At 42.2% G+C, this 8,539-nt stretch overlaps 1 protein-coding gene across 3 annotated transcripts in view; it reads right to left on the minus strand.

Moving 5' to 3' along the window:
* The window catches only part of WDR63 (WD repeat domain 63), a 31,725-nt gene extending 29,102 nt beyond the window's left edge, over positions 1-2,623 (minus strand). For all 3 annotated transcript variants that reach the window (XR_004426812.1, XM_033151674.1, XM_033151675.1), the window contains exon 1: positions 2,506-2,623. The gene's annotated coding sequence lies outside the window, so the exon portion shown is untranslated. The remainder of the gene's footprint in view (positions 1-2,505) is intronic.
* Positions 2,624-8,539: the final 5,916 nt, after the last annotated feature.

Consider the following 8,539-nt stretch of genomic DNA (forward strand, 5'->3'; position numbering starts at 1 on the left):
TGTTTGTAGTTGTGCATTTAGCCAACCTAAATCTTGAGTAATGAAATAATGTTTAGAACTGACAGTGCATTAGCAGAACTACAGGCGGCTGTTAACTTTGTATCTACCGGTAAGTATTTTGTATTAACTTAAAAGTAACAAAAAAACAGAGAAGTATGTTCTTCTAATTATCTAATGGGCTGAAATAGTTAGCGTTATGAAACTAAACTACCATGTTGCTAGGTGCTCAAGGGGAGAAAAGTTAATTAGTTATCAGCAAAGACATGGATGATGTCTGTACCAAGAAGGAAGAACGATTAATCGGTGGCCAGATTGAACTATTTAAACATCACGTTTATGTGCAGTACCCATTAAAGACTGTGATTTATTTCATTACAAAATAACTGACTCATCAGAATACACAGGTGTAAAACATGAAGTTCTTTTAAACAAATGTACTTGACCTCTTAGTCTTTGAAAATCCATGCTTCTGTCAGGAAACAAACTGCCTCATATTTTTACAGCTAAAGTCTGAAATGATGTAATATCTGAATACTGAAGTGATCTAATATCTGAGTGTTTTAATTTTAACCTTGAAATCTGTACAGCAGGCACACAATATATTTCTAATATATATTTCTAATATATTTCTATATTTCACAATATATTTGTTAAACTTTAAAGTGCCACAAGTTTTCTTCGGTTGTTTTTGCTCCAGGAAAATAACACTAACCCTCTGGAAGTAATCTGCTTGTACATTTTTTCAGATTTACCCAGAAACAAATTTAATCAACTTTCACTACAGATATATAGATATAGATATAGATATACACCATGTGGGGTACAGAATAGTAAAGGTTTTTGAGTGCAGATCAAAACAACTATTTCTTTAACATTCTTTAGTTCTCTTTTTTAAAAAAACTTTTGCCTTCTGTCTCTTTGAAACATCTTTGCTCCATACAACACGCATAATTAATGCTTGAGAAATCTTCATCTCTCTCCCAACCAGTCACTCTGACTGAGAAAACATCAACCAGTTTTTCTGGGCCATTATCAAGCTATATCTCCCAACCTATTACTGATCCAGCAACCATAATGTGAGTTTTGTTTATATTTATTTTCCGCTTCCTCCTTTCTTTAGGGTCAGCTTTGTGCAATTTAGAAAAAGAGGTGTACCAAAACTCACCATGAATGCCTCCATTTGTTCTCTTATAATGGCAATGGTGCCTACCTGAGAGGTGCTGGAACACATTTCCGGTGAGTTCTGGCTGGAAAAAAGCGCCCTGTTTTTGTTCGATATTCCTCAGTGTCCAGGGAGCTTGTGTGAACTTCCAGATATAACTGGACACCAATTCCCATCAGTCCCAGTCAGCATGGCCAATGGCCAGGGATAACTGAAGTTGTAGTTCAGCAAGATTTGGAGAGGAACTGGTTCCTCACACCTGCCCTGTGCAGATTACCACTTTGCTTGACTTTGTAATTCCCCTACCCTGACACATGTGTTGAAAATGATCACTTCACTTACAGGTGTGGATGTGCTGAGCTGATTAGTCTTGAACTAATAGGTAAACTCCCTATGTGAAATGTGCTGCCATTGTAGTCAATAAGCCTCTCTCCCAGTCGGTAGCTCTGGAAAAGACTTCGCCAGATGAATGAACAGTCTCTGGTTCTTGTCACATCTACACCATACATTTAAAAAACATGCCCCTACCCAAAGGATTATGGGAACTGTAGCTCTGTGAGTGTGGTAAATTGCACTTCCCAGGATTCCCTGAGGGAAGTGATGTGCTTTAAATGGTGTGGATGTGGCCTCTGCACTGCAGGGTTTCCCAAACCCCAAAAAACACGGGTTTCCAGCTGTATTTGGACTACAATTCCCATCATCCCTGGCCATGGTTCCTGCTAGCTAGGAATGATGGGAATTGTAGTTCAGCAGGAACTGGAGCCCCAAGTTTGGGAAACCCTGAATAAAGCAATTCTGTGTCTTTCTCCTCCTTAAGCCAGAGGGAATTAGCACAGTGTAGGTCAGCCCTGAGTTCACATAAACAGATGCCAAGCTAAACCTGAAGTATAATTATGGGTTAGCTGAGTGTTTAGAGATCTTTTGTGGAATGCTGGACAGGATGAGAGCATGCTATCAGCTCCCCATCAGTGCAGTGGGTGCAATCAGGGTCGTCGTCCCCCCCAGCTGGAACTCACCGGTGGGCGCCATTGCCATTATAAGAGAACAAGGGAGGCGTTCGTGAGGAGTTTCCAGCACCTCTTTTTTCCAAGAAAAATAGCACTGAGTGCAATAGTATATTCAGACTGGTGACCAGGCATGCACAGCACAGCTGAAGGTGCATTTCTAAGGAATTAGATGAGACGGCAATGAAAGACATTGAAGGAATATCATGGATAAAGTATTAGGGCACGCTTGCACACTCTGGCTGCAACCTAGGTGGCTCCATGGGCAACTTGGGATGCCTCAACGCAGCTGTCCCCCCGCCCGCAGTTGCACTGTCCCCGTCCCTCTCCGCTCCTTACCTGCTTTGCAGCGTCCCCCACCCTCCGTCCGCTTCCCAATCTGAATGCCGCCTTCCTACAGCAGGCGTCGTTCAGTTGCTATGATCAACAGTTGCTATTAAAGACTGGCAGTTGCAAGAACCAGTAAGCATTCGACGAGCTTAACCCGCCCCTCCTGGAGGAAATAGCCATTGGACGCTTCTACAAACGACGCTGGGAAACACCGAGGACTACAACTCCCAGCATGCATTTGCTTTAGCCTTCTCGCAGCCGTCGGTGGAAAGAGGAGTGGGAATTTTAGTTTTCTTTTTGCACAGGCTTTGGGGTGCGATTCATTGCAGCCCGTTGTTGGCGGTTCCTTTGAAGTACCAAACGTCCACTTTTCAGCTAGCAGTTCTTTTTTTCCCTTTCCTTGAAGCGGTTGCATTTTATTTCCAATTTTCTTTCGAAAGATAAAACGTGCTGAGCCATTGGGAAAGCAAGAGAAGGCAGCTGGATCGCTGCAGCAAAATATGCCTTCGCGTCTGTCGCTGACTTGCTCATCTAATAACTTTCAAGAGGTTAATTATACTTGAGCGTTATTTGGATTACATCTGCGGAGATGCAGTCAAAGGGAGCTATTCAGAGTAGCCTCTCCCCTGGCAAGAGATTGCTTCCTATAATTGTTACTTTGTGACCGAAAAGGAGATTTCATTAAAGATTCAGGAACTAAACTTGCACGCTGTTTTCTTTCCTGAATTTGGGAGGGAGAGAGAAGGAGGAACAACTGACACAATTGCTGTTACATAAAATGTTTTCACAAAGACTGTACAACATCTTTTTTAAAAAAACAAACAAACCCCACTTATCTCCACTATATCCAGACATCTTTATAACACCAATGTATTTCCAGAGACTTTTTAATGACAGGAAACGATTCCTGAGGTGCCCAGGTTGACACTTATTTTGGGTTATATTTCTAATCTTATCATTTGGTCACCATCTTTTAAAACGGTGTGGCTATGAAGAATAAAAGGAATAAATCTCGACATCTTGGTACCAGTGAGACTGATCCTGAATTTCTAACTTGATTGTAATTGGTAATGTGATAACCTACAGCTCAAAAATGATTTACAGTCATTAAAAGGTTCCCTAAAGCTATACTGCATTTATACATTAATTACAAAGTAATGGTAATGTCAATACAAACTGTGTAGAGAGCCTTTTCTTCACTATTCAATAACTCTAACCATATCCAAATTTCCTGGGTAGAGAGCAAGAACTACGGGGAGCTTTGTCTACTTGTCCATCTTGTGCTTAATTTCTAAACTACAAAGTGTGGAGATTACAGCTCTCTTGAAATCACACCTTTCTGTCCTGTTGAATTCTTGTCCCAATCCCTTGGATTCCTCTGGAATTTTAGTTACAGGTGGGTAGCCGTGTTGGTCTGCCATTTGTTGTTGTTCAGTCGTTCAGTCGTGTCCGACTCTTCGTGACCCCATGGACCAGAGCACGCCAGGCACGCCTATCCTTCACTGCCTCTCGCAGTTTGGCCAAACTCATGTTAGTAGCTTCAAGAGCACTGTCCAACCATCTCATCCTCTGTCGTCCCCTTCTCCTTGTGCCCTCCATCTTTCCCAACATCAGGGTCTTTTCTAGGGATTCTTCTCTTCTCATGAGGTGGCCAAAGTACTGGAGCCTCAACTTCAGGATCTGTCCTTCTAGTGAGTACTCAGGGCTGATTTCTTTGAGAATGGATAGGTTTGATCTTCTTGCAGTCCACGGGACTCTCAAGAGTCTCCTCCAGCACCATAATTCAAAAGCATCAATTCTACGGCGATCAGCCTTCTTTATGGTCCAGCTCTCACTTCCGTACATTACTACTGGGAAAACCATAGCTTTAACTATACGGACTTTTGTCGGCAAGGTGATGTCTTTGCTTTTTAAGATGCTGTCTAGGTTTGTCATTGCTTTTCTCCCAAGAAGCAGGCGTCTTCTGATTTCGTGACTGCTGTCACCATCTGCAGTGATCATGGAACCCAAGAAAGTGAAATCTCTCACTGCCTCCATTTCTTCCCCTTCTATTTGCCAGGAGGTGATGGGACCAGTGGCCATGATCTTAGTTTTTTTTGATGTTGAGCTTCAGACCATATTTTGCGCTCTCTTCTTTCACCCTCATTAAAAGGTTCTTCAATTCTTCCTCACTTTCTGCCATCAAGGTAGTATCATCAGCATATCTGAGGTTGTTGATATTTTTTCCGGCAATCTTAATTCCGGTTGGGGATTCATCCAGTCCAGCCTTTCGCATGATGTATTCTGCATATAAGTTAAATAAGCAGGGAGACAATATACAGCCTTGTCGTACTCCTTTCCCAATTTTGAACCAATCAGTTGTTCCATATCCAGTTCTAACTGTAGCTTCTTGTCCCACATAGAGATTTCTCAGGAGGCAAATGAGGTGATCCGGCACTCCCATTTCTTTAAGAACTTGCCATAGTTTGCTGTGGTCAACACAGTCAAATGCTTTTGCATAATCAATGAAGCAGAAGTAGATGTTTTTCTGGAACTCTCTGGCTTTCTCCATAATCCAGTGCATGTTTGCAATTTGGTCTCTGGTTCCTCTGCCCCTTCGAAATCCAGCTTGCACTTCTGGGAGTTCTCGGTCCACATACTGCTTAAGCCTGCCTTGTAGAATTTTAAGCATAACCTTGCTAGCGTGTGAAATGAGTGCAATTGTGCGGTAGTTGGAGCATTCTTTGGCACTGCCCTTCTTTGGGATTGGGATGTAGACTGATCTTCTCCAATCCTCTGGCCACTGCTGAGTTTTCCAAACTTGCTGGCATATTGAGTGCAGCACCTTAACAGCATCCTCTTTTAAAATTTTAAATAGTTCAGCTGGAATATCATCACTTCCACTGGCCTTGTTGTTAGCAAGGCTTTCTAAGGCCCATTTGACTTCACTCTCCAGGATGTCTGGCTCAAGGTCAGCAACCACATTTCCTGGGGTGTATGAGACCTCCATATCTTTCTGGTATAATTCCTCTGTGTATTCTTGCCACCTCTTCTTGATGTCTTCTGCTTCTGTTAGGTCCTTTCCACTTTTGTCCTTAATTGTGGTAATCTTTGTACGAAATGTTCCTTTCATATCTCCAATTTTCTTGAATAAATCTCTGGTTTTTCCCATTCTGTTGTTTTCCTCTATTTCTTTGCATTGCTCGTTTAGAAAGGCCCTCTTGTCTCTCCTTGCTATTCTTTGGAAATCTGCATTCAATTTCCTGTATCTTTCACGATCTCCTTCGCATTTTTCTTGTCTTCTCTCCCCCGCTATTTGTAAGGCCTCATTGGTCAGCCACTTTGCTTTCTTGCATTTCTTTTTCATTGGGATGGTTTTCGTTGCTGTCTCCTGTATAATGTTACGAGCCTCCATCCACAGTTCTTCAGGTACTCTATCCACCAAATCTAAATCCTTGAACCTGTTCTTCACTTCAACTGTGTATTCATAAGGAATTTGATTTAGATTGAATCTTACTGGCCCAGTGGTTTTTCCTACTTTCTTCAGTTTAAGCTGGAATTTTGCTATAAGAAGCTGATGATCTGAGCCACAGTCAGCTCCAGGTCTTGTTTTTGCTGAGTGTATAGAGCTTCTCCATCTTTGGCTGCAGAGAATATAATCAATCTGATTTCGATGTTGCCCATCTGGTGATGTCCATGTGTAGAGTCGTCTCTTGTGTTGTTGGAAAAGAGTGTTTGTGATGACCAGCTTGTTCTCTTGACAGAACTCTATTAGCCTTTGCCCTGCTTCATTTTGATCTCCAAGGCCAAACTTGCCAGTTGTTCCTTTTATCTCTTGACTTCCTACTTTAGCATTCCAATCCCCTATAATGAGAAGAACATCCTTCTTTGGTGTCATTTCTATAAGGTGTTGTAAGTCTTCATAGAATTGATCAATTTCGGTTTCTTCAGCACTGGTAGTTGGTGCATAAACTTGGATTACTGTGATGTTAAAAGGACTGCCTTGGATTCGTATCGAGATCATTCTATGGTTGGTCTGCCATAGTCAAAACAAAATCGAAAATTCTTTCCAGTAGCACCTTAGAGACCAACTGAGTTTGTTCCTGGTATGAGCTTTCGTGTGCATGCACACTTCTTCAGATACCTTCTTCTGGAATTTTAATAATTATGAGGTGGAAATATACTACACATTATGAGCTTGTGATGGAGGGCACAAGGAGAAGGGGACGACAGAGGATGAGATGGTTGGATAGTGTTCTCGAAGCTACTAACATGAGTTTGGCCAAACTGCGGGAGGCAGTGAAGGATAGGCGTGCCTGGCGTGCTCTGGTCCATGGGGTCACGAAGAGTCGGACACGACTGAACGACTGAACAACAAATGAGCTTAACAATAAATCTGGCCACGGTGGGACACCAGCTGTAGGTGAGATAACTAAAGCTGAATAGAAGTCATAAGAATCATTGTGTGTAGATGAGGAGACAGGATTTGGATGCTCCCAATTTTGCTACTTTGGAGTGCTTCTCGATCTGCAGGTGTGCCTGGAAGAAGCTCAGGTGGCAGTGATGGACAGATATGCATTCCACAGCCCGTATCTTATGAGAAAAGTGCAAGTGTGTAATGCTATCCAGTATTAATTTAAAACCCGGGGTTTATGTGGCCATAAACTCAAGGCTTGGCTGCTTTAATGCAGAACATGAGGGGGTGCTCTTGATAACTGGGAAGTTCCATAGCTATAGTATGTTTCATTCACAGAACTGTAGAGTTGGAAGGGACCCTGAGGATCGTCTAGTCCAATCCCCTGCAATGACAGGAATATGCAGCTGTCCCATAAGGGGATTGAACCTGCAACCTTGGCATTATTAGCACCACTCTCTAACCAACTGAGTTATCCAGGCAGGGTAATGGCCTGCCACCTCACACAGACATGACACAGGGGACACTACACCTTTGTTCCAGCATCTGACCACCTATTACCCCCTGTGCACAGTTCAAGAAGGGGCAGATCTTGGTCTATGTATGCACTATGTATACAACAAATACTGTATTCTCTCATTTCTTCCATCACAAGAGTGTCCTTATGACATCAGTACAACAAGTTCAAACAGCAAAAGGGATTTAGAAAGTTATTTTTAACTGTACAGCCATTGCGGCACTCCCTTCTCCCAGAGGTCTATTATTAAAGTATTGACTCGCGATACTTGCTGGAAGTACCTTTTAATTAGTCTACAGTAGTAAATGCAGCTCACATTCTGCAAGGGTGCTATGAATTCCCTCTCTCCCACCCACCTGTGCACCCCATGGAGAAAAGCAGGTGAACAGAACTGCAGCACCTCTCCAGTCTATATTACCTGTTTTAGCGTGTTCTGTTGGAATGGTGGCAACATTCAAGAAAAAACATATTTAAGCCTTAAAATTGATTTTTTTTTTAAAGTCAGGCTTTGCTAATGAAACTCATCCATCTGTTTGTGTATCAAATTTTATTTAATAACTACCTCTTAAAGATATTAATGGTGCATTTAATTTTATAGGTTCAATATATTGATTGTGTGCATATTAAATAATATTAAATATATTGCAAACACTTGAATTTACAAGGTGGAAATGTAATTCACTGTGTGGCCCACAGATTCTGTGCCAAAGTACCCTTGGTATGAAAAGTTGGACCGCCCTGGTCTGTACCAAGAGGGCTACCCTCTGGGTGGGAGAAAAATAACAATAACCTCACACTGCCTTTGTCCATCACCCCACAAGATAAGAGCTAGATCCGCTGCAGGCAGCAATCTAGCTGTACTAGCAGCTCAAGCCAGGGGTGGCAACTTGAATAGCAATGCCCATTAACTTTGGGGGACCCAGGCCCTTCAAATATTTTAGTGTGTGTGTGTGCCAACCAGGGTTGGATTTAGGTTTGATGAGGCCCTACGCTACTGAAGGTAATAGGGCCCTTTATATGTCCAGCTGTCCTTTGTCAACAACAATTTTTTGCTGTTTTTTGTGTTGAATATATGCTATATGGTAATTTATGGACCTAATTGGTATCTAAAGCCATTTGCACATGCAGAGTGT

This window comes from Lacerta agilis, chromosome 6 (assembly GCF_009819535.1).
Source record: "Lacerta agilis isolate rLacAgi1 chromosome 6, rLacAgi1.pri, whole genome shotgun sequence".
Classification (NCBI taxonomy): domain Eukaryota; kingdom Metazoa; phylum Chordata; class Lepidosauria; order Squamata; family Lacertidae; genus Lacerta; species Lacerta agilis.